Source organism: Erinaceus europaeus, chromosome 18, assembly GCF_950295315.1.
Source record: "Erinaceus europaeus chromosome 18, mEriEur2.1, whole genome shotgun sequence".
Classification (NCBI taxonomy): domain Eukaryota; kingdom Metazoa; phylum Chordata; class Mammalia; order Eulipotyphla; family Erinaceidae; genus Erinaceus; species Erinaceus europaeus.
The window spans coordinates 67,563,232-67,590,097 of record NC_080179.1 but is presented as its reverse complement, the minus strand read 5'-3'; the positions used below and the strand labels follow the sequence as shown (position 1 = coordinate 67,590,097).

The 26,866-nt window shown below is 41.7% G+C and overlaps 1 protein-coding gene across 2 annotated transcripts in view; it reads right to left on the bottom strand.

Moving 5' to 3' along the window:
* Positions 1–26,866, bottom strand: part of MBD5 (methyl-CpG binding domain protein 5) — a 400,595-nt gene that overhangs the window by 130,601 nt on the left and 243,128 nt on the right. For both annotated transcript variants that reach the window (XM_060178085.1, XM_016187753.2), the window contains one exon: positions 16,328–16,446. The gene's annotated coding sequence lies outside the window, so the exon portion shown is untranslated. The remainder of the gene's footprint in view (positions 1–16,327; positions 16,447–26,866) is intronic.

Genomic DNA, 26,866 nt, shown 5'->3' with positions numbered 1-26,866 from the left:
CCATTTCTAGCTTTCTGAGAGTTCCCCTGACTGTTCAATTCTAGCTCATGGTGGTGCAGGAGATTGAACCTGGGGCCTTTAGTACCTTAGGCATGACAATCTATTTGAGGGAGTCGGGCCGTAGCGCAGTGGGTTAAGCGCATGTGGCACAAAGTGCAAGGACCAGCATAAGAATCCCACTTCAAGCCCCCGGCTCCCCACCTGCAGGGGAGTCGCTTCACAAGCGGTGAAGCAGGTCTGCAGGTGTCTATCTTTCTCTCCCCCTCTCTGTCATCCCCACCTCTCTCCATTTCTCTCTGTCCTATCCAACAATGACGTCATCAATAACAACAATAACTACAACAGTAAAACAAGGGCAACAAAAGGGAATAAATAAATAAATATTTTTAAAAATTAAAAAAAAAAAAACTACTTGAATAACCACTATCCTACCTCCCCAGCCCTAATTTTAAATACTTCCTATGGAGGAATGGGCACTGAACATGCATATCAGGATACAGGAAATACAACACTTTCCTAGTGTACTTTCCAGTTTCACCTGCCTTTTGAGAATCCTATTCATTCATCAAATAGAAGCTAAAGTTCCTTTTATTTAGTGATCCTTTGCCTAATTCTTCCAGATTATATGGGTTACTGAAACATGTTTTTCTATCTTGCCTTTGGAAGTGAAATACATAATTAGGGAATTTTATGTTTAATAAAATGAGAAACCATTTAGACTTCGTTTGTCACTATAACCCCAGCACAACACCTTATATGCAGTGATGTGAGACTTGTGAAGAATGGATGATTTTCTTTCCTATTTTTAAAACTCAATTTATTGGGGTTAATGGTTTACAGTACAGTTGTCACATGGGCACAATTTCTCATCTTCCAGTGACAGGTGTCTACAAAACCTTCTCACTCCCAACTTAGGTGGGTCCTTCTTCAACATCAAGCACCAGGTTCCCCACAACCTCCTCTTACTCCTGCATCTCCAGATTCCTTTGATTTGGTACAATGCACCAAATGTAAGACTCTGAGGATTTTTTACTGTAGCTTTTTCAAGTTTTTGTTTCATTTTCTGTGCAAAGATTTAACATTATGTGGTCTGGGAGGTGGCACAGTGGATGAAGCACTGGACTCTCAAGCATGAGGTCCTGAGTTCAATTCCCGGCAGCACATGTACCAGAGTGACGTCTGGTTCTTTCTCTCTCTCGCTCCTTCTGTCTTCATGAATAAATAAATAAAATATTTTAAAAAAGAAAAAAAAAGATTTAACATTATTAAAAGAGGGGATAATAATAGAGACATGTTTTAGAATAGGATTGGTATATGGTAATAGTCTCTGAAGTCTAGTTATTCTTCAGGATATCAAAGGATTATCACTATAGTTACTTTTTATCACTAATATAATATTATGATTCCAAAAGCCAGGTGTGCAAAGCAAACATTTTTGTCTAATTCTTTTCCTTTTACTAGCCACTTAATTAATATATTTTTTAAAAGGTCAGGAAAGTCATTAAAGCAATTTAAATCACAAATTTTTCATGGTAGAATTAGAATGGATAGTTATAAATAAAGAAACAGATTTTGAGGTCTGAAAAAGCATAATTAACCAAACTCAAGACTATCATAGAGCATTCAAAGTACACAATGTTACACAGTAAGCACAGGCTAGGAAAGTATTTTTAGCAAAGCACAGTAAATTAGATTTCTCTCATACATAAATTTCCATGAAAATCTAATAAAAATGAGAGGTGGAATTTATTATCTTTCTTTTTAATCTTATATCTCTTGGATAAGTGCTCTACACAGTTAAAACACAATTTTTAGTAGTGGCATTATTGCTTTTTTTTGGGGGGGGTTATAATTTCTTTATACAGCTCCTTCAAGAAGAAAGTAAAAACCAAAAAATAATAACAACAACAAAAACACACCCAAAGCAATAAAAATAAAATAAAGCAATAGTCAAGGAAAAAAGAAAACTACCAAAGATTTCTCTCTGTGTATGGGGGAGAGAGAAGGAGATAAACATTTATTTTACCATTTAAGTTTTAGATGCCTGAGATAACCCTTGGATAGCCCTTGATTCCCTCTTGTATTTCAACTATACTCCACAGTGCTTTATTTTATTTAATTTTATTTATTTTTATAAGTGGCTAGCTAGGAGCTACACTGTCCTGAGACTTTGCCTGAAACCTATAATTTTACCTAATCATTACTTGAAAACTCCAGAAAAGACTTAAACTAAAATTGTGATTGCTATTTAGAATGAAATTTGCAAATTTATTAAAAGTCTTTCTTATTCCACGATTCTATTTTTTTGTTTTGTTTTGCTTAATTTATGTGTAATTTTGGATAGCAACTGTAGCAAGCATTAAAACCTAGGGCAACAGTCAACCTGTTTTGAGCTCTTTGCTTTCTTTATAGAAAATAGTTGAATAACAGAAATGCTTGAGGACTTCCTTGTGTAATGCACACAGCCGGATATATAAAGCTTTCATATGCTTAAAAAAAAAAGCCATGTTAATGGAGAAGAGTTGATAAATTTAGAATTTTCTAATAGAGCTCCCATAAGCCATGTTTTACTTGAAAAAAACAAAATGATTTTTGGAAATGCAAACATGAGTAAGGAATGTAGTAGTTCCTGAAAATCAGGACATAAGCTAGAGTTAAATCACGCAATGAATGTTTTTAGTTCAACCTTTATTGCTTTTCCCCTTGAAATGTAAAAATAATATTTCTTGTCAAAATCTTCCTCTCTTGCTTTATTCATGCTTTTCTAGGAATTCTGTCCATTTTAGTCAATATTTAAACACATTAAAAAAAACTGATTATAGCATGTATATGCTTCCTTTTTGAAGGCTAGTAATTAAGAATGAGGACTATACTTCTCAGACTGCCTAGGTTAGAATCAGGTTCCTTAACTCTACAGAGTGGATAATGTTTCTTACTCCGAACTATACTGTTAAGATTACACAAAGACAGATGTTACAATGCAGTATTATTTCAGTTGACAAATAAAATGAGACGAATGATCAGCAGTATTTAGTATATTTTCTGGTATATAGTAAGTTCTTTACTTAACTGTTATTATTGGCAACAGTGGTACAATTTAAAATTATTCTCTTCTTAAACCTCTTTAGAGAAAACTGGAAAGTATAAAACTATTTGTTTGACCTTCAACAACCTTGAGCCAACTCTACTCTTGTTTTCTCCTTCATAAAAGAAATGATCTGAAAACATTAATGCAAAGGTCTCTCAACTATAAAACATATATACTTTTATTTACATATGACTAAGGTTCAGACTTATTTTCCTTTTCTGCTTTTAATATGTATATTGCCTGTTCTGTTTTTACTGGAGACTTTATTTTTGAATTGTTCCTTTTTGAATAAGAACCACATCTGGTTTCCTTTCTTTCTCTCTCTCTGGGTTGAAATTTCTTAAAGGAAACGAAAGATATCCCATGCTCATAGATAAGTAGAATTAATACTGTTATAATGAACACCTGCCCAAAGTACCCTTAAAGATCCAGTGTAGTTCCTACAAACATTCCAGTGATGGCAGAGATAGCATCAGTGGTAGCACATAGGATTTCCACTAAAAGAGATTGCAGTTTCGATCCCCAGAACCATATAATGCATAGCTGGGAAGTACTCTGGTCTGAAGTACAAATGCCAATGACATTATGTAAAGAAATAGAACAAAGAATGAAATCTATTTGGAGCCACAAAAGACCCAGAATTGCCAAAGCAATTCTTAGAAAAAAGAATGAAATGCAGGATTTCACATTCCCTGACAACCAGGCTATGCTACAACATTATAGTAATTAAAACAATGTGCTACTGTAACCAAAGCAGACATACAGATCAAAGGAACCGAATTAAGAGCCCAGAAATAAAACCTCATATACGTGGATGATCTTTACTAAAGGAGCCAAGTGCACAAAATGGAGATAGTCTCTTCACCAGTGTTGGGGAAAACTTGATAACCACATGTAAAAGGATGCAACAGGATCACAATTTCACGCCATGATCACACTCAAGTTAACTCAAAGGCTCAGAGGTTAAGTCTGATACTATAAAATACATAAAAGAAAAAATGGGCAAAACACTTCATGATATTGTTTTTAGCTAAGTAGTTGGAGTCTACCTCCACCAGCAAGATAGACATAAGGAAAAATACTGGGTTGTTTAAAAGTCATGATGATCTGAGCTTGTAGCCCTTGTCACAGCTAGAAACATTCTAGGCTGCACTCATTTCAGGACTCATCTTCCTAGAGTGGCAGAGTATGTTGACCCAGCCTTCCTTTAGAGAGTGAGGTAGTTTCTACCATTGTTCTACATTGAGGGCAAGGTCCTGTAGAGGCCCACAAGAGAGTTTATGATGTTGTTCCTGATGGAGATGACCAGTAGTGGTGGAGAGGGGGATTTGTTAGAGGTCTAGGACCATCATATCTATATGGGAATCCCAAGATTCTCTGACTAGGGCCCTAAATAATGGGGTGGTCTGGTAGTAACCAGAAGGGTCATCATTTAAGTGTGCTGGTCTCTTGTTCTTATCCAGGTTTTTTTTTTTTTTTTTTTGCACCTGTAGCCATTTTTTGCTATTTTTTGGATAGGACAGAGAGAAATTGAGCAAGGAGGGAAAAATAGAGAAGGAGAAAGATAGAGGGTAGACAGCATAGTGGTTATGCAAACAGACTCTCATGCCTGAGGCTCCAATGTCCCAGGTTCAATCCCCGCACCACTGTAAGCCAGAGCTGAACAGTGCTCTGGTAAAAGAGAGCGAGAAACAGAGAGAGAGAGAGAGAGAGAGAGAGAGAAAGAGAGAGACCTGCAGACCTGCTTTACTACTTGTGAGGCAATCCCCCTGCAGGTGGGAGTCAGGGGCTCGAACTGGGATCCTTATGCAGGTCCTTGCACTTCGTACTATGTGCGCTTAACCTGGTGTGCCCCCTGCCCCCTTACCCAGCTTTTGTTATCCTTACTTTATCTGACAGGTTTGGACTTAAGAGTGATTGAGGGTGGTGAACTAGGAAGTAGGTGAGGAGGGTATCTAGGTCTAAGTAGAAAATATTTGATTAAGTACTTTATGGTATCTTTTTTTTTTAGGTCTACTTGCTGCGCTGAGTCCAGACTAGATTATTACACACTTTTACTGTAAGGTTTATGTTTTCCCTTAACTTATGGATACATGTGCACATGTGCCCTATCCCATAGTCCCTGGTCTATATCTAGGTTCTGTAACTTCTTTACGAAGTGAGCCACCCAAGATGGAATTCAGGAGTCTTATGAGCTAGGAAAGGTCTCACCCGAGTATTGGAGCTGGAGAGCTGACATCACAGGCCTGGCATCTCTGGACACAGTCCAAAGTGAAACACGCCGAGGTGGCACTGGTTGCATTAACTGGCTGAGATCAGCTGATTCAGTATCAAATGGTGGGGATCAAGAGAAGCAGGAAGGATAACGAGCAAAACCCCAGAAGATCAAGGACTGGGAGAAGTATGGATTTTATAGAGACTGAGGAAGGCTCCTTGCTGTCTTAGAGTTTAAGAAGGCAATAGATGATTACTACATAACCAAGTCTTTTGGGAACTTGGTTTACTTTGGAAATCCCATTTAGGAATTTAGGTTAGGATTTACTGTACCATATAAGACCTTACCATGATTTATGTCATTTAATGCTATTTACAAATAACTATATCTTATATACTGACTAGACTGGTTGCTTCTGGTCTCCCTGGTCTAAGATTATAGATGATTTAATGTTTTTTTAAAAGTAATCATTAGAAATGCATCAACAGAGAGAGATGGTTGGGATTATGGATTGACCTGCCAACGCCCATGTTCAGTGGGGAAGCAATTACAGAAGCCAAACCTTCCACCTTCTGCACCCCATAATGACCCTGGGTCCATACTCCCTGAGGGACAAAGAATAGGAAAGCTATCAGGAGAGGGGATGGGATATGGAGTTCTGGTGGTGGGAATTGTGTGGATTGTACCCCTCTTTCCTATGGTTTTGTCAGTGTTTCCTTTTTATAAATAAAGATAAATAAAAAAAAGAAATGCATTAACAGGGGCCTAGTGGTGACACATTTGGGTAAGCACACACATTATGGTGCACAAGGACCTGTGTTCAAGGCCCTGATCTTCACCTGCAGGGGAAAAGCTTTACGAGTGGTGAAGCAGGGCTGCAGGTGTCTCTGTCTCTGTCTCCCCTCTCTATCTTCCCCTACCTTCCTCTTGATTTCTGACTGTCTCTATCCAGTAAATAAAGATAATTAAAAAAATTAAAAAGTGGAAGCTTATATTTTAAAATAAATAAATAAATAAACAAATGCATTAAAAATTTAAACCCAGTGTAAGAAGTCAGTTTATTAATTTGAAACCTTACGTGCTTAAAGGAATATATAATCAGATAAATAATGATTTATAAGACTACAAGTTAATAGGAGTGTATACTAACACCATTCTCACCACCAAAGTGTCCCTACACTCACCCCTGAAAATTTGCCATCCCTTCCACCTACAGTTTTTTACTTTGGTGCAATACTCCAAACTCAGTCAAATTCTGCTTTGCATTTCCCTTTCTGTTCTTTTCGACTTCTGTTTATGAGTGGAATCATCCATACTCATCTTTCTCTTTCTGGCTTATCTTCCTTAACATAATTCCTTGTAAGATGAGCTGAAGAAGGTGGAATCATTATTCTTAATGGCTGAGTAGTATTCCATTGTATGTATATATACCACAATTTTTTCAGCCACTTACTTATTGTTGGACGCCTGAGTTGTTTCCAGTTTCTGTCTATAACGAATTGTGCTGCTATGAGCATAGGTGTACACATAGCTTTTTGGATAGGCATGCTTGACTCTTCAGGATATATCCCTAGGAGAGGAGTTACTGGGTCATAAAGAAGGTCCATTTCTAGCCTTGTGAGGGTTCTCCAGACTGCTCTCCACAGAGGTTGAAACAACTTATATTCCCACCTGCAGTGCAGCAGGGTTCCTTTGTCCCCGCAACCTCTCCAGTACTTGTTACTGTTGTTTCTGATGCATGACATTCTCACAGGGGTGAGGTGGTACCTCACTGTTGTCTTTATTTGTATTTCTCTGACAGGAATGCAGAGGTTACACAAGCTCCTGTGCTAAATATGAATAGACATGGACCCTACATCAGATTGAGGGGGGTTACAGTTAGCAGTATTTATATACTTTTCCCATATTTGGGAGCTACTCTCTGCCCTGATCCAGTTTTCTAGTCCTTTTCCAAACTCTTGCACCAGTTTACCAGATAATACTTCTAGCACACTTGCATGCTAGCTATTGGGCTCAGGTGAAAATTAGTAAAGTCATGGGTCCCTTGAAATCTACCTAAAATAGACTTCCTAGCTTCTTCCAATATGAAGACCCCAAACTCATCTGCTATATTCTTACCTTTAGGTTCCTGATTATTAGACAATTTGTTCTGCTTTTATCTTAGTGCTTTTCAGCCACCAACTTGCTGATGCTACCATGATGCCAACCTGACTTCCCTGGGCAGATGACCTCACCAATGTGTCCTGGATGTCCCCCCACCCCTAGAGCCCTATCCAACTAGGGAAAGATAAAAACAGGCTGAGGGTATAGATAGACCTGTCAATGCCCATGTCCAATGGAGAAGCAATTACAGAAGTCAGACTTCCCACCTTTTGAACCCCATAAAGATCTTTAGTCCATATCCCCAGAGGGAGAAAGAATAGCTAACCTTCCAATGAAGGGGATAGGATACAGAACTCTGGTGGCATGGAATTGGACCCCTCTTATCCCACAATCTTGTTGATCATTATTAAGTCACTAATAAAAATTTAAAAAGTCATGGTGTATTTTGCTTTTTTTTTTTTTCCTATGCAAAAATGAGTCATAACTTTTCTGACAGTCCAATAAATAGATGGGACTACATCAAACTGAAAAGCTTCTGCATAACAACAACAAAGAATTGTACTTAAAAATGATATTCTACTGAGTGGGAGAAAATAATCACTACACATATGAGATAAAGGACTAATTCCCAAGAAATACAAAGAATGCCTTACATTTAAAATAATAAGCCACCCCATTAACAATGGGGTGACATTTTTAACTGAACAAACACTTGACAAAAGAGGATTCATAAATGGCAGGCAGAAAATAAAACAAAAACCACTCAATTTCATTTATCAGGGAAATGCAAATTAAGGTTATAACAGAGAATGCAATCAAGATACCACCTCATACCTGTTAGGATGGTCTATATTAAAAAAGGTCAGTTGGGGAAATAGCACAACGGTTATACAAAAGACTTCTTATGCATGAGACTATAAAGTTTACAAGTTCAATCCCTAGCACTAACATAAATCACTACTAAGCAATGCTTTGGTCAAAAGAAATAATAACTAAAATAAATAAAAACTAAAAGCCAGAATCAACATGCTGCCAACGTTGCAGAGATAAAAGCACTATTACAATAGCCAGGATTTAGAAACTACCCAAATGCCTTGCAATAAGTTAGTGAATAAGGAAGTTGTGGTACATACCCCCTATGGAATACTATTCAGTTTGAAGAAACAATTAAATCCATTAAGTGGGTAGAAGTGGAGGAGATGATGTTAAGTGAAGCAAGTCAGAACGAAAAACACCAATGCCAGATAATCTCACTCACATGTGAAATTTGGGAAACAAAGCAAGCGAACAGACAGGGGGCACATGTACACACCCTGGCCCTATATCCCTAGACCTGGGGTCATGAAGGGCAGAGGTTGGAGGGAGCTGTGGCAGGACAGCAGAGGCCTAAAACGTGCGACTGGAGGGAACAGGCACATCACTGGTGGGTGCAGTGAGTTAGAACATATTTTGAGGAGATATGAAATGGTACCCTTGAATCAACACTCCTTCAATAAAAAAATAATTAAAAAATAGAACTGAATTACTCCTGAAAAAAAAATCCAATGAGTCAGGACTACCTACATAACTTGTTAGAAGAAAATATAAATACAGCGTTGCTTCTCAAAAAAAAAAAACACACACAGAAATACATCATTTATGGTACTTATATTTAATCTTTTTTTTTGTTTTTTAATGTCTTATTATTATTATTATTTTTACCAGAGCACTAATCAGCTCTGGCTTATGGTGGTGCAGGGGCTTGAACCTGGGACTTTGGAGCCTCAGGCATGAGAGTCTCTTTGCATAACCATTATGCTATATACCCACACCCTTAATATCTTTATTTATTGGATAGAGACAGCCAGAAATCGAGAGGGTAGGGGGAGACAGAGAGGGAGAGAGACAGAGAGACATCTGAAGCCCTGCTTTACCACGCGCAAAGCTTTCCTCCTGCAGGTGGGGACCGACTGGGGGCTTCAACTGGGGCCTGTGCACGGTAAAATCTTTTTCTTTAACTTTTAATAAATGTTTTATTTATTTTAATGAAAGAGATACATAGAGAAAGATACAGAGACCAGAACACGACTTAGCTCTCTGCCTTATCATGGTGCTGGAGTTTGAACTTGGCACTCTGGACCCTCAGTCTTTTGCATAACCACTATTCTGTCTCTCCAGTGCAAACTTTCTTCTTCTGAAAACAATTCATTGTATGCACTGATGTATTAAAAATATGTAATGATTCATTATTTGAATTTGCTTCAAAATAATACAGAAGGTATAACTGAAGCTAAGTAAGTCATGAGTCTTAATTATGAAGCCAGATGAGAGTCATTATTCTCTTTGTCAAATTTTCCATGCTTCAAACTTTACATAAATTCTTTTTAAAGACAATGTATAGGCATATATTAAAAACAGAATTAACAAAGAAGATTATAAATCTAACTTCATTAGAATGTTAGCTTTACTTGGCAAAAATAGTGAACATAAAACAAATAAAAGACCATCATAGCAAAACATAAAAATTGGGAAAAATTTAATTTTAATTTATATGACTTACAAAGTTAAGATCTCTCTCTCTCTCTCTCTCTCACACACACACACACACATACACACGCAATTTTACCAGAGCACCACATAGTTTTGGCATAAAGTAACACTGTCCCCAGCCCCCATGTTCATAATATAATTCTGATTCTTATCTATTAAGGGAAACCATTAAGGACCCCAAGAAAAATTTGCAACAGACAGATGAATTAGTGAAAAAAAATGCCAAGTCCAAATAAAATCTAGGAAGATTAACCAACAGTAATCAAATAGATAAAAAATCAAGATCCTACTACAAGGGACTGGGCAGTGATGTACCCAGTGGAGTGTACATGTTATAATATGTAAAGACCAATGTTCCTGCTCCCTGTCCCCACCTGTAGGGAGAATGTTTTCACAGCAGTGAAGCCATGCTGTAGGTGTCTTATTAAAAAATTATAGGACATATGCTCAATGGATTATTACTCAGCAATAAAAAAGCTATTATATCCTTTGGGATAAATTGGATGGAACTGGAGATTCTGTTCAGTGAAGTAAGGAGGTAAATAAAGGACATTATGGATTATAGAGAATTGACACATAAACTTGAGAAAAAAAAAGTCAACCCATACCTGAGATTGTGGGAGAACCATGGGTGTTATCGTAGTGAGGTTATTGTGGTGGGGATAGACCTTTGGTGGTGGAAATGGTATGAAACTATACTTCTATTATTTTACAATCTATTAAATCAATATGTCAGAAGAAAAGATTTAATAATTCAAGTTATTTAACTGCCTAGATTTTAGTTCCGAATATATATATATATACATATATATATAATCTATTTAATGTTTGAAGTTTGTCACTGGGCTTAGATTGCTAGAGCAACTCTAAAATAAAAATATTTTTTCCTCTAAAATATCTAAGTTACATACAACCTTAAGCCAGATAGATAAAAATAATTTGGTCCTGCTATGTCTAAGATATTGCTATTAATAAATATCCTTAAATTACATAAAGTGTAGTAAGGTCAAGTATGCTACAGTAAATTCTCTTGTTTAATATATCTTTTTTCCTTTTTCTCTAATTTTATGTAATCATTTATTTGATAGGACAGAGTGATACTGAGAAGGGAAATGATAGAGGGAGAGAGAGAGACATCTAAAGGACTATTCCACTGCTTGTGAAGTTTCCCCCCTGCAGGTGGGGACTGGGGGCTTGAACCCAGGTCTTTGCACATTATGATGTGTGTATTCAACCACATGTGCTACCACCTGGCCTCGGTTACAGTAAATTCTAGCCACTGGGTCTTTGTAGAAAAATAAGCTCCTAACTAACTTGGAAACTCCCCTATTACTTATCCCTCTGGGAGTGTGGTCCAAAATTCTTTCTGGGGTGCAGAATACAGAAGTTCTGGCTTCTGTATTTGTTTCTCCACTGGACATGGGCATTAGCCGGTCAACCCATACTACTTGCCTGTTTCTATCTTTCCCTAGTGGGGTAGGGCTCTGGAGAGGTGAGACTTTGGGACACACTGGTGAGGTCATCTGCCCAGGGAATCACAGTAGTGTCTGCAACCTGGTAGCAGACTAGTGGAGTTGGAAGGTTCCATCTCAGGCTTGCCGTCTCTGGATACAAGCTGGCATGAAATGTGGCATGATGGCACTGCTTGCATTGATCTCGCTGAGGTCAGCAGAGGCAGTAGCACAAGTTAGGGGATCAAGAGAAGCATCAAGAAATCCAAGTAAAGTCCTAGAGGTTGGGAATGGTGTTAAACCATATTCTTATCAACTTGTAATCTTATAAATCACTATTTATTCAGTATGTCAGGGAAAAAATAGATTGAATGTCTTGAGCTCTTTAAATGTCTAGATTTCCGTTGTGAGTATATATTCTGTTAGTCTAAGCACTTAATGTTTCACATTGGTAAAACCGATTGAATTCTGACACTGAGCTTACATTGTTAAATTGTTAAAATTGTTTAAAAAAGAATTTAAAAAAAATACTAAGTTATCTACAATCTTAGATCAGGTTAATCGGAATCAACTGGCCCTGTCGGTATCTAAGATATAATTATTTGAAGATAGCACAAAATGACATAAATCATGGTAAGGTCAAATATAGTAAATTCTAGCCATGGGACTTTCAAAGTAACCCAAGTTCTCAAGTAGCCTGGTTATAATAACAACAATTATCTATTGCCTTCTTAAACTCGAAGACATCAAGGAACCTTCCCCATTCTCTTTAAAATCCAGGGATCTTTGTTTTTATACCATTATTGAGAGGGAAGAAAGTTTGGAACACGCCAGAGGAAGGGAGGCACTGTTTTGCTTATCCGAGAGGGAAGCGGAAAAAGGAAGGAGTAATAGACACAGGCATGACGTAGAAAGGAGTTAAAGGTAGCACCATTGAAATGAATAAAAGTGGGATTAGATAGATCGACATAAGATAGTCAGCCCTGTGACCTGGGGGAACTACTGCAGTTTCTGCTGGAGTTGGATGGGGACACAGAACTCTGGTGGTGAGAATGGTGTGGAATTATATTCCTATTATCTTATTTTGTTGATTAATTTCAAATCACTAATAAAAATGATAAAAAGAAAGTAAGAGGGGGTCGGGCGGTGGCGCAGTGGGTTAAGCGCATGTGGCGCAAAGCGCAGGAACTGGCGTAAGGATCCCGGTTCGAGCCCCCGGCTCCCCACCTGCAGGGGAGTCACTTCACAGGTGGTGAAGCAGGTCTGCAGGTGTCTGTCTTTCTCTCCTCCTCTCTGTCTTCCCCTCCTCTCTTCATTTCTCTCTGTCCTATCCAACAACGAGTTGCGTCAACAAGGGCAATAATAACCACAACGAAGCTACAAGGGCAACAAAAGGGGGAAAGAAAAATGGCCTCCAGGAGCAGTGGATTCATGGTGCAGGCACAGAGCCCAGCAATAACCCTGGAGGAGGAAAAAAAAAAAAAAAAAAGATAGAAAAAGATTCCCATAACATGTTTCCTACTTCAGATACATACATTTATACCAAATAAAAAGGTCATGAAGTCCTTTTTATTTTTATTGCAGGGTTACTGCTTTTTTTAAATAAATATTTATTTTATTTATTCCCTTTTGTTGCCCTTGTTGTTTTTATTGTTGTAGTTATTATTGTTGTTGTCATTGTTGGATAGGACAGAGAGAAATGGAGAGAGGAGGGGAAGACAGAGAGGAGGAGAGAAAGATAGACACCTGCAGACCTGCTTCACCGCGTGTAAAGCGACTCCCCTGCAGGTGGGGAGCCGGGGTTCGAACCGGGATCCTTATGCCGGTCCTTGTGCTTCGCGCCACCTGAGCTTAACCCGCTGCTCTACAGCCCGGCTCCTGGGGTTACTGCTTTAAGCGCAATTACTGACATAGGCATACAATTTAGTTATACAGCAGGCCTCCAAAGCTTTCTCCCTCGCCACCCTTTGCTCCTCCCCAGAGTCCTTTGCTTTGGTGCAACCCACCATGTCTAGTTCATGTTTCACTCTGTGCTAGAGAAGTACTCATATACACTGACTAAATAAATGCAAACTCAAAGACCCTTTTCACATCTCTATCCTTTGACAAATGAATTCCATTTTTAAGACTTTACCATAAGCTAGCACTCAAAGTACTCAGTGGGATGTTGACAGATGTCAATTTTTTATTATCATTATTTTTTTAGTATTTATTTTTCCCTTTTGTTGCCCTTGTTGTAGTTATTGTTGTTGATGTCGTCATTGTTGGATAGGACAGAGAGAAATGAAGAGACGAGGGGAAGACAGAGGGGGGAGAGAAAGATAGACACCTGCAGACCTGCTTCACCGCTTGTGAAGCGACTCCCCTACAGGTGGGGAGCCAGGGGCTTGAACCTGGATCCTCACACCAGTCTTTGCGCTTTGCACCACGTGCGCTCAACCCGCTGCTACCGCCTGACTCCCCAGATGTCAATTTTTATGTGTGTTTTTGTGTAAGTTTAAATGCAAATCCATACAATGAAATTTAAGATGTTCTTTGCATTAGAAATATTTTCCCTTCTTTTATTTCTTTTTTCTTTTTCTTTTTAAATGGTGCCAGGAAAACAAGTCAGGATCTTACAAATGCACTATGCCACTGAGTAGCTTCTCTGTTTCAGCTGTTTAACACACACACACACTGTTGTATGCTTCACATTGGTTTTGGTCTCTCCCCCCCCCCCCCAGGAGAATTGGTTTGGCCCTTGCTAGTTTCGCACCTCTCTTTCTCCCCGCCCCTTATGCTACGGTAGTTCGAGAGTTCTGGCGGAACCGCCAGAGGAGAAGGATGCAGGAGAGATCTGTGTGGTGATTAGTTTGGGTTAGTTTATGAATCGTTGTTCGTGAATAAAGAAACACAGCTTCCCGGCCCAGCCGTGTGTCCTTGAGTCTCTGTTCACCACCGTGAAGCTAGCCCGACCTTCTGGAGCCCCAAACTTTAATGACAAAACACACACACGAGAAAGGGAGATACCATAACAGTAACCCACAATCCATGGAGCTCCCTGAGCACTCTACATGGTGCTTCTTTGTGTTGCCAGCACTTGAACGTCACACATGATAAGGTGTGTACACCACCAAGTGAGCTATCCTTTCCTTTGCTTTTCCTTAGTAGATTTTATTGTTATTTTTAAGCTGCTTCAATTTTATAGGAAAGCTGAGCTGAAAGTACAGAGAATACCCATATTTCCTCTGCCCATAAACATGCACAACCTCTCCAACTATTCATATTTCTCTGATAGATGGTCTTCAAAAAGGTTATGTAGTTAAATAATTCTTATTTCCAAGACTGGCATGTTGCTAGAGATGGTATTAATTGGGATGAATAACACATGAGGTAACTGATAGTGTTTCCTTATGCTATAAGCCACGGACTCCTTTTGCCAGAGAGAATACTTAGTCACTAAAATACGAAAACATTTATTCCTGGAGGCTGCCCAAGTATTATCAAAAAATAATTAAACATGAATACAAAGGTGTCCACTGCAGTCATGTTACCAAATGAGAAAAACTGGAAAAAATTCCAAACATTAAGTAGCTAAAGAGTGGTTTTATCACTTGTCACCACCTGTAACTGGACTACTACACAACCATCAAAAATGGCACTGGCAATGATACATACAAATGTGGATAAAGGTCACAATAAACTGCTAAACAAAAGAATCCCACCAAAGAGCGTCTATATCTTATTTCTCAGTCATAATCATAACATATTTGTTATGTATCATAATACCATATGTATGTGATATACAGTAATCTGTTGACATATATACTAATAAATTAGAAAATCAATATAAAATATAAAGATGTGCCAAGATGTCAAGATTACTATAATTCTGTGTTGTCATCCTTTTTTTCTCTTATAATAAGGATATTAATTTTAAAATAGATTTTTGTTTGCTGTCACCAGAATTTCATCACTCTGGGCTAATATTATTAGAAAGGTGGGGGATCAGAGGGAGAGAGAGAGAGAAAAACACCACAGCATTGAAGTTTCCTCCAATTCAGTGGAGGCTGGGCTCAAACCAGTGTTGCATGCATGGCAAAACAGCATATTATCCAAGTGAACTATTTTGCTGACCCCAAAAGACACAGAAAGCTTTAGCGTGTGAAGCTTCCCTTCCTGCAGGTAGGAACCAGAGGCTTGAAATGGAACGAGTGTACTCTAACAGATGAGCTTCCACTTGGACCCAGTGCATATATTTTTAAAGATAGAGTTACACACACACACGAACACGCACACATACACACACATGAGACAGACACACACGCACGCATGTGTGATACAGACAGATAGACACACACACACATGCATGTGTGATACAGACAGACAGACAGACACACACACACACACACACACACAGAAAGAGGAGAGAGAGAGAGAGAACAGCATTAAAACTTCCTTCATTGTGGTAGGGGCTGGATTCAAATTTGGGTCAAATCCTTAATGGAACAATACACTATCCAAGTAATTTATTTTTAACAGACCTGGAAATATTTTAAAAACTCAATGTGTTTCACAATTTGAAAACTGGATTTATTTCTTTATTTTTAATATCAAGACTTTACCAGTGCATTGCACCCTTGTAGTTATACCTTTCCTTTCCTGGATAACTTTTTTTTTTCTGGACCTCTGTGGGTGGGGGGCAGAGGAAGCAGACACCATAGCACTACTCCACCATTTGTGAAGTCTCACCTTTGTAAGGTGCTTCCCTGTGGTGAGTAGGGGCTGAAACCCAGGTCCTTGACATGGTAAAATGTACACTCCACTGGGAAAGCTGTCTCCGGACCCACACACTGTAATCTACATATGTCAAACATTTTTCATATGTCATACAAAATAAATGCACAGACATGAAAATTAACTTTAAGTGATCAGGTAACAGAAAGAGAACATAATTCCTACCTTCTGGAGAGAGACTGGCGCAAACATCAGTATTGTGGTACTGAGAGCTATCATGCAGGCTGCAAACCCGTAGACCCTCTATTCTCCTACAAGTGTCTACAAGGGAGTGTTTCTTCTCTCTGTAACAGGAACAACACGGACACACATTTATTTAAAAGTTAATTTAAAAAATTCTTTATTGAGTGATGAATGGCTTATAGTCAACAGGAAAATACAATAGTTTGTACATGCATAACATTTCCCAGTTTCCACATAACTATTCAACCCCCACTAGGTCCTCCTCTGCCATCATGTTCCAGGACCTGAACCCTCCCCTCCACTCCCCTCCCCCAGAATCCTTTTAAAAATATATCTTTATTTGGGGATTAATGTTTTACAATTGACAGTAAATACAATAGTTTGTACATGCATCACACTTCTTAGTTTTCCACACAATGCTACAACCCCACTAGGTCCTCTACCACCCTGTACCAGGACCTGTACTCTCCACCCCCACCCACCCCAGAGTCTTTTACTTTGGTGCAAGACATCAACTCCAGTCCAAGTTCTGCTTAGTGTTTTCCCTTCTGATCTTGTTTTACAACTTCACTCTATGAGTGAGATCATCCCATATTCATCCTTCTGCTTCTGACTTATCTCACTTAACATGACTGTTTCAAGCTCCACTGAGAGAGAGACAGCCTGGGACAATGGATCAACCTGTCAACATCCATGTTCAGCGAGGAAGCAATTACAGAAGTCAGACCTTCACCTAGTGACCCAGGGTCACTATGCACCCCATAGTGACCCTGGGTCTATACTCCCAGAGGGATAAAGAATAGGAAAGCTATCAGGGGAGGGGATGGGATACGGAGTTCTGGGGGTGGGAATTGTGTGGGAGTTATACCCCTCTTATCCTATGGTTTTTGTCAGTGTTTCCTTTTTATAAATAAAAATTTTTTAAAAGTTAATATTCATTTTTTTAACCTTGGAGTCTCAGGCACAAAAGTTGTTTGCATAACCACTATACAATCTCCCCAGGTCTCAAAAGTATTTTAAAAGTGTTATTTGATCTTTCTTTCTTTCTTACTTTCCTTTTTTAAACATCAATAAGTCTCTGAAAATGAACCATAAAGGATCAGGGCGTTGTTACTAACTTCATAAGGATAGATGATAGGAAGCGATTTAGCAAAAGTACTACCAACTTTTAGATTAGAACTCAATTTCTTTCTTTTTTTATCTTCCCCTCCATCTTTCATAATGCTAAATATGACAAAAACAAAGGGAGAAATGCATACTCTTCCATATTTATCAGTAATTTTAAAGAAATATTTACTACAGTCATCAATAATAATATAAATTTTGAGTATTTACTATTTGCTCTGAGCTATTTCCTTTACAGCTCAATTAATTGTCTCCTAAACATATTTTTTCTGACAGTGTTTGCTAGATGCTTACTCTGCACCAGGCACTGTATTAGGCACCAGTGCACCATGCTGATGACAGTCATGCCACAGTGCTGCCACTAACATCTTCTAGACACAGATAAGCTGACTCCTAAACTGCCTATGTCAGGAATGAATTTTATTTACACTAACGTTTCCATAAAGCTTAATGATTTGGTGCTTATGGAAATATTAAAAGTGGGAATAAGTACAAACTTGGGTGGAATTCTAAAGGGAATTGGGAAGTCTTTTGCATGCCTCACTATCACTTACAATTGTGTTCAACTGCCTCTTTCTCATTCCAGCAGAGGACTAATAGTTTATTCTTAGGAGTAGTGAAAACAGAAGATTCCTGGACTGGAGAATCTTGAACAACTCAGGACAATTTATTTCAGATAGAACTGAAGGGGATGGGTGGGAATATATGCAGTACAAAGCACACATGACCAGGTTCAAGGTGCAAGTTCAAGCACCTGGTTCTCACTTGGGGGTTGGGGGGGGGATGGAAACAAAATGGTCAGGCAAAGCTGCAGGGTCTCTACTCTCCTCTCTCCCTATCTCTCTGTACATCAGTGGTCACCAGTGCTGCAGGGTCTCTACTCTACTCCTCTCCCTATCTCCTGCACATCAGTGGTCACCAGTGCTGCAGGCTCTCTACTCTCCTCTCCCTCCCTATCTCTCTGTACATCAGTGGTCACCAGTGCTGCAGGGTCTCTACTCTCCTCTCTCTCCCCCTATCTCTCTGTACATCAGTGGTCACCAGTGCTGCAGGCTCTCTACTCTCCTCTCTCCCTATCTCTCTGTACATCAGTGGTCACCAGTGCTGCAGGGTCTCTACTCTCCTCTCTCCCCCTATCTCTCTGTACATCAGTGGTCACCAGTGCTGCAGGCTCTCTACTCTCCTCTCTCCCCCTATCTCTCTGTACATCAGTGGTCACCAGTGCTGCAGGCTCTCTACTCTCCTCTCTCCCTATCTCTCTGTACATCAGTGATCACCAGTGCTGCAGGGTCTCTACTCTCCTCTCTCTCCCTATCTCTCTGTACATCAGTGGTCACCAGTGCTGCAGGGTCTCTACTCTCCTCTCTCTCCCTATCTCTCTGTACATCAGTGGTCACCAGTGCTGCAGGGTCTCTACTCTCCTCTCTCCCTATCTCTCTGTACATCAGTGGTCACCAGTGCTGCAGGGTCTCTACTCTCCTCTCTCTCCCTATCTCTCTGTACATCAGTGGTCACCAGTGCTGCAGGGTCTCTACTCTCCTCTCTCCCTATCTCTCTGTACATCAGTGGTCACCAGTGCTGCAGGGTCTCTACTCTCCTCTCTCTCCCTATCTCTCTGTACATCAGTGGTCACCAGTGCTGCAGGGTCTCTACTCTCCTCTCTCCCTATCTCTCTGTACATCAGTGGTCACCAGTGCTGCAGGGTCTCTACTCTCCTCTCTCTCTCCCTATCTCTCTGTACATCAGTGGTCACCAGTGCTGCAGGGTCTCTACTCTCCTCTCTCCCCCTATCTCTCTGTACATCAGTGGTCACCAGTGCTGCAGGGTCTCTACTCTCCTCTCTCTCTCCCTATCTCTCTGTACATCAGTGGTCACCAGTGCTGCAGGGTCTCTACTCTCCTCTCTCTCCCTATCTCTCTGTACATCAGTGGTCACCAGTGCTGCAGGGTCTCTATTCTCCTCTCTCTCCCTATCTCTCTGTACATCAGTGGTCACCAGTGCTGCAGGGTCTCTACTCTCCTCTCTCCCCCTATCTCTCTGTACATCAGTGGTCACCAGTGCTGCAGGGTCTCTACTCTCCTCTCTCCCTATCTCTCTGTACATCAGTGGTCACCAGTGCTGCAGGGTCTCTACTCTCCTCTCTCCCTATCTCTCTGTACAGTGGTCACCAGTGCTGCAGGGTCTCTATTCTCCTCTCTCTCCCTATCTCTCTGTACATCAGTGGTCACCAGTGCTGCAGGGTCTCTACTCTCCTCTCTCTCCCTATCTCTCTGTACATCAGTGGTCACCAGTGCTGCAGGGTCTCTACTCTCCTCTCTCTCCCTATCTCCTGTACATCAGTGGTCACCAGTGCTGCAGGGTCTCTACTCTCCTCTCTCTCCCTATCTCTCTGCACATCAGTGGTCACCAGTGCTGCAGGGTCTCTACTCTCCTCTCTCTCCCCCTATCTCTCTGTACATCAGTGGTCACCAGTGCTGCAGGCTCTCTACTCTCCTCTCTCTCCCCCTATCTCTCTGTACATCAGTGGTCACCAGTGCTGCAGGCTCTCTTCTCTCCTCTCTCCTTATCTCTCTGTACATCAGTGGTCACCAGTGCTGCAGGGTCTCTACTCTCCTCTCTCCCCCTATCTCTCTGTACATCAGTGATCACCAGTGCTGCAGGGTCTCTACTCTCCTCTCTCTCCCTATCTCTCTGTACATCAGTGGTCACCAGTGCTGCAGGGTCTCTACTCTCCTCTCTCCCTCTATCTCTCTGTACATCAGTGGTCACCAGTGCTGCAGGCTCTCTACTCTCCTCTCTCTCCCTATCTCTCTGTACATCAGTGGTCACCAGTGCTGCAGGGTCTCTACTCTCCTCTCTCCCTATCTCTCTGTACATCAGTGGTCACCAGTGCTGCAGGGTCTCTACTCTCCTCTCTCTCCCTATCTCTCTGTACATCAGTGGTCACCAGTGCTGCAGGGTCTCTACTCTCCTCTCTCTCCCTATCTCTCTGTACATCAGTGGTCACCAGTGCTGCAGGGTCTCTACTCTCCTCTCTCTCCCTATCTCTCTGTACATCAGTGGTCACCAGTGCTGCAGGGTCTCTACTCTCCTCTCTCTCCCTATCTCTCTGTACATCAGTGGTCACCAGTGCTGCAGGGTCTCTACTCTCCTCTCTCTCCCTATCTCCTGTACATCAGTGGTCACCAGTGCTGCAGGGTCTCTACTCTCCTCTCTCTCCCCCTATCTCTCTGTACATCAGTGGTCACCAGTGCTGCAGGCTCTCTACTCTCCTCTCTCCCTATCTCTCTGTACATCAGTGGTCACCAGTGCTGCAGGGTCTCTACTCTCCTCTCTCCCCCTATCTCTCTGTACATCAGTGGTCACCAGTGCTGCAGGCTCTCTACTCTCCTCTCTCTCCCTATCTCTCTGTACATCAGTGGTCACCAGTGCTGCAGGGTCTCTACTCTCCTCTCTCCCCCTATCTCTCTGTACATCAGTGGTCACCAGTGCTGCAGGCTCTCTACTCTCCTCTCTCTCCCTATCTCTCTGTACATCAGTGGTCACCAGTGCTGCAGGGTCTCTACTCTCCTCTCTCCCTATCTCTCTGTACATCAGTGATCACCAGTGCTGCAGGGTCTCTACTCTCCTCTCTCTCCCTATCTCTCTGTACATCAGTGGTCACCAGTGCTGCAGGGTCTCTACTCTCCTCTCTCTCCCTATCTCTCTGTACATCAGTGGTCACCAGTGCTGCAGGGTCTCTACTCTCCTCTCTCCCTATCTCTCTGTACATCAGTGGTCACCAGTGCTGCAGGGTCTCTACTCTCCTCTCTCTCCCTATCTCTCTGTACATCAGTGGTCACCAGTGCTGCAGGGTCTCTACTCTCCTCTCTCCCTATCTCTCTGTACATCAGTGGTCACCAGTGCTGCAGGGTCTCTACTCTCCTCTCTCTCCCTATCTCTCTGTACATCAGTGGTCACCAGTGCTGCAGGGTCTCTACTCTCCTCTCTCCCTATCTCTCTGTACATCAGTGGTCACCAGTGCTGCAGGGTCTCTACTCTCCTCTCTCTCCCTATCTCTCTGTACATCAGTGGTCACCAGTGCTGCAGGGTCTCTACTCTCCTCTCTCTCCCTATCTCTCTGTACATCAGTGGTCACCAGTGCTGCAGGGTCTCTATTCTCCTCTCTCTCCCTATCTTTCTGTACATCAGTGGTCACCAGTGCTGCAGGGTCTCTACTCTCCTCTCTCCCTATCTCTCTGTACATCAGTGGTCACCAGTGCTGCAGGGTCTCTACTCTCCTCTCTCCCTAACTCTCTGTACAGTGGTCACCAGTGCTGCAGGGTCTCTATTCTCCTCTCTCTCCCTATCTCTCTGTACATCAGTGGTCACCAGTGCTGCAGGGTCTCTACTCTCCTCTCTCTCCCTATCTCTCTGTACATCAGTGGTCACCAGTGCTGCAGGGTCTCTACTCTCCTCTCTCTCCCTATCTCCTGTACATCAGTGGTCACCAGTGCTGCAGGGTCTCTACTCTCCTCTCTCTCCCTATCTCTCTGCACATCAGTGGTCACCAGTGCTGCAGGGTCTCTCCTCTCCTCTCTCTCCCCCTATCTCTCTGTACATCAGTGGTCACCAGTGCTGCAGGCTCTCTACTCTCCTCTCTCTCCCCCTATCTCTCTGTACATCAGTGGTCAGCAGTGCTGCAGGCTCTCTTCTCTCCTCTCTCCTTATCTCTCTGTACATCAGTGGTCACCAGTGCTGCAGGGTCTCTACTCTCCTCTCTCCCCCTATCTCTCTGTACATCAGTGATCACCAGTGCTGCAGGGTCTCTACTCTCCTCTCTCTCCCTATCTCTCTGTACATCAGTGGTCACCAGTGCTGCAGGGTCTCTACTCTCCTCTCTCCCCCTATCTCTCTGTACATCAGTGGTCACCAGTGCTGCAGGCTCTCTACTCTCCTCTCTCCCCCTATCTCTCTGTACATCAGTGGTCACCAGTGCTGCAGGCTCTCTACTCTCCCCTCTCTCCCTATCTCTCTGTACATCAGTGGTCACCAGTGCTGCAGGGTCTCTACTCTCCTCTCTCCCTATCTCTCTGTACATCAGTGATCACCAGTGCTGCAGGGTCTCTACTCTCCTCTCTCTCCCTATCTCTCTGTACATCAGTGGTCACCAGTGCTGCAGGGTCTCTACTCTCCTCTCTCTCCCTATCTCTCTGTACATCAGTGGTCACCAGTGCTGCAGGGTCTCTACTCTCCTCTCTCCCTATCTCTCTGTACATCAGTGGTCACCAGTGCTGCAGGGTCTCTACTCTCCTCTCTCTCCCTATCTCTCTTTACATCAGTGGTCACCAGTGCTGCAGGGTCTCTACTCTCCTCTCTCCCTATCTCTCTGTACATCAGTGGTCACCAGTGCTGCAGGGTCTCTACTCTCCTCTCTCTCCCTATCTCTCTGTACATCAGTGGTCACCAGTGCTGCAGGGTCTCTACTCTCCTCTCTCCCTATCTCTCTGTACATCAGTGGTCACCAGTGCTGCAGGGTCTCTACTCTCCTCTCTCTCCCTATCTCTCTGTACATCAGTGGTCACCAGTGCTGCAGGGTCTCTATTCTCCTCTCTCTCCCTATCTCTCTGTACATCAGTGGTCACCAGTGCTGCAGGGTCTCTACTCTCCTCTCTTTCCCTATCTCTCTGTACATCAGTGGTCACCAGTGCTGCAGGGTCTCTATTCTCCTCTCTCTCCCTATCTCTCTGTACATCAGTGGTCACCAGTGCTGCAGGGTCTCTACTCTCCTCTCTCCCCCTATCTCTCTGTACATCAGTGGTCACCAGTGCTGCAGGGTCTCTACTCTCCTCTCTCCCTATCTCTCTGTACATCAGTGGTCACCAGTGCTGCAGGGTCTCTACTCTCCTCTCTCCCTATCTCTCTGTACATCAGTGGTCACCAGTGCTGCAGGGTCTCTATTCTCCTCTCTCTCCCTATCTCTCTGTACATCAGTGGTCACCAGTGCTGCAGGGTCTCTACTCTCCTCTCTCTCCCTATCTCTCTGTACATCAGTGGTCACCAGTGCTGCAGGGTCTCTACTCTCCTCTCTCTCCCTATCTCTCTGTACATCAGTGGTCACCAGTGCTGCAGGGTCTCTACTCTCCTCTCCCCCTATCTCTCTGTACATCAGTGGTCACCAGTGCTGCAGGGTCTCTCCTCTCCTCTCTCCCTATCTCTCTGTACATCAGTGGTCACCAGTGCTGCAGGGTCTCTACTCTCCTCTCTCTCCCTATCTCTCTGTACATCAGTGGTCACCAGTGCTGCAGGCTCTCTACTCTCCTCTCTCTCCCTATCTCTCTGTACATCAGTGGTCACCAGTGCTGCAGGGTCTCTACTCTCCTCTCTCTCCCTATCTCTTGTACATCAGTGGTCACCAGTGCTGCAGGGTCTCTACTCTCCTCTCTCTCCCTATCTCTCTGTACATCAGTGGTCACCAGTGCTGCAGGGTCTCTACTCTCCTCTCTCCCTATCTCTCTGTACATCAGTGGTCACCAGTGCTGCAGGGTCTCTCTCTACTCTCCTCTCTCCCTATCTCTCTGTACATCAGTGGTCACCAGTGCTGCAGGGTCTCTACTCTCCTCTCTCCCCCTATCTCTCTGTACATCAGTGGTCACCAGTGCTGCATGTTCTCTACTCTCCTCTCTCTCCTCCTATCTCTCTGTACATCAGTGGTCACCAGTGCTGCAGGGTCTCTACTCTCCTCTCTCTCCCTATCTCTCTGTACATCAGTGGTCACCAGTAGTAGTGAAATTGCCATACAGGTACGAAGTGATAATTGTAGTGACAAAAAGAAAGAGAGACAGACAGAGAGGGGGGGGGGGAAGAGGAAGAGAGGAAGGAAGGAAGGAAAAAGAAAGACAGGAAGGAAGCAAGGATGGAAGAGAGGAAGGAAGGAAGCAAGGAAGGAAGGAAGGAAAGAAGGAAGGAAGGAAGGATGGAAGAGGGAGTTGGGTAGTAGTGCAGCAGGTTAAGCGCATGTGGCGCAAAGCGCAAGGACCAGCACAAGAATCCAGATTCGAGCCCCCAGCTCCCCACCTGCAGGGGTGTTGCTTCACAAGTGATGAAGCAGGTTTGTAGATGTCTATCTTTCTCTTCCCCTATCTCCATTGCTCTCTGTCCTATCCAACAATGACCACAACAATAATAACTACAACAACAGCAAGGGCAACAAAAGGGAATAAATAAATATTTAGAAAAAGACAGAATGGAATGTAATTTTTATTTTTGATTTTTATTTATAAAAAGGAAACACTGACAAAAACCATAGGATAAGAGGGGTATAGCTCCACACAGGAATGTAATTTTATATGCTGGATATCAAAACCCTCAAGTTCTTCCTAACTTACAGATTGTTAGTCATCCAATTCATAATCTCCAGGCAGGGGAGTGGAAGGTATCTCTTTGGTAAATTCAACTGAACAACAACAACAAATCTTTAATAAAACGACACCGGGAATTCCTGAATCAAATAACATAGTCAGGTCTAGAGAACTGTAGTTATTGACTCCCATTTTTGTGCTAGCTAGGTAAACTCCTTTCTTACTACCTTAAATAGGAGCTGATGGTCAACAACCACCACTAGACATTTGAGGAAATTTCCTAACATGACAAATGGAGTCTAAAACAAGCAAATTAAAGTATGAAAGTTTCCTAAATGCTCAACAACAGAGGAATGAATACAAGAGTTGTGGGATATATACTCAGTGGAAAACTGCTATGTAAGTTAGCAAGATAATATTGGATGTTCTGGGACAAAGCAGAAGAGCTGGAAGTGATTATGCTGAATGAAATAAGCTAAGAGGTGAAAGACATACATGCACATATGTGGAAGATAATTACAACAAATAATCTTGCAAGAAATACTGCAAAGAAATGGTAACCAAGTTGTCTCTCAGATATAATAAAGACTATAATGGTTATCAAAGGAGATGGCTATGATGGGTAGGAGATAAAACTTTGATGGTAATATATCCTGAAGTTACACCTCTCTAGAGCTCTACCCTACTAAGGAAGGATAGAAACAGGCTGGGGGTATGTATCCACCTGCCAACATCCATGTCCTGTGGAGAAGCCAGACCTTCTACCTTCTATACCTCATAAAGAATTCTAGTCCATACTTCCCAGTGGGATAAAGAATACAGAAGCTTCCAATGAAGGGGATGGGTCACGGAACTCTGGTGGTGGAAACTGTTCAGAATTGTACCCCTGTTATCTTAAATCTTGTTAATCATTATTATATCACTAATAAAATACTTTGGTGGAGGGTGAAACCATATAGTGAAACTAGGGCAGGGGGGAAAACAGCATAATGGTTATGCAAAGAAACTCTGACACCTGAGGCTCCGAGGATCCAAGTTCAATCTCTCACACCACCATAAGCTAGAGCTTACGTTCACCAAGAGCTGAAGAGGTCTCTGGGACACACACACAGACACACAGACACACAGACACACACACACACACACACACTCTGAAACTATATCCATGAAATCTCATAATTTTGTAAGTCACTGTTATATCACTAATAATAAAGTTAAAAAAAAATAAGCCAGAATGGGGGAGATAGCATAGTGGTTATGCAAAAACTCTCATCCCTGAGGTTCTAAGGTCTTAGGTACAATCCCTTGTAGCACCATAGCCAGAGAGGAGCAGTGGTCTGGTAAAATCATCATCATCATCATTATGATAAAATAAAATAAAAATAAAATATAAGCAAGCATGCCACCAGATATACAGTGAGAAGCATGAGTAATGATTCCTTCAAGTTCAGAAATACCATATGATTTCTGTTTAACATGATACTGAAGTTAAAAACCCATATATTTACTCAAGAAAAATAAAATAATAATAGTAAATAAAATTGAAAATTTTAGAAAAAACATATAAGTGAACATAGTCTAGAGGCTTTAACATGCAAGTAACAACAACAATAACAAAAATAAGATTATCAGAGAAATAATGAATGAAAACTCTTCCCGAACTAAAAATACGAATTTCTGTATTAAAAAGATTCACCATGAGCCTAGTCAAATGAACAAAAATAGGTTCCCAACAAGATACAGCACAAAGAATTTCAAAATTATAAGGCAAGTAGAAACTTGTAAAAGCTATGAGAAAGAAAAAAATATATAGGATAGAAATGAGAATCCCTTTACATTTTTTTTATACTTGAAGCTGAATACCATAGAAATTGAGAGGGGGAATTCCAAACCAGAATTCAGTACTATGCCATAATAACCATCAAATGACAGTAGAACAGACACACTTTTAAATTTGTATGATCAAAGCTGCTGGTAGAGACACCCCATCAGAATGAGAGAGTAAATAAAGAGGGAAAAGGCATTAGGAAAGCAGGATATCTAACTTAAAACCAGG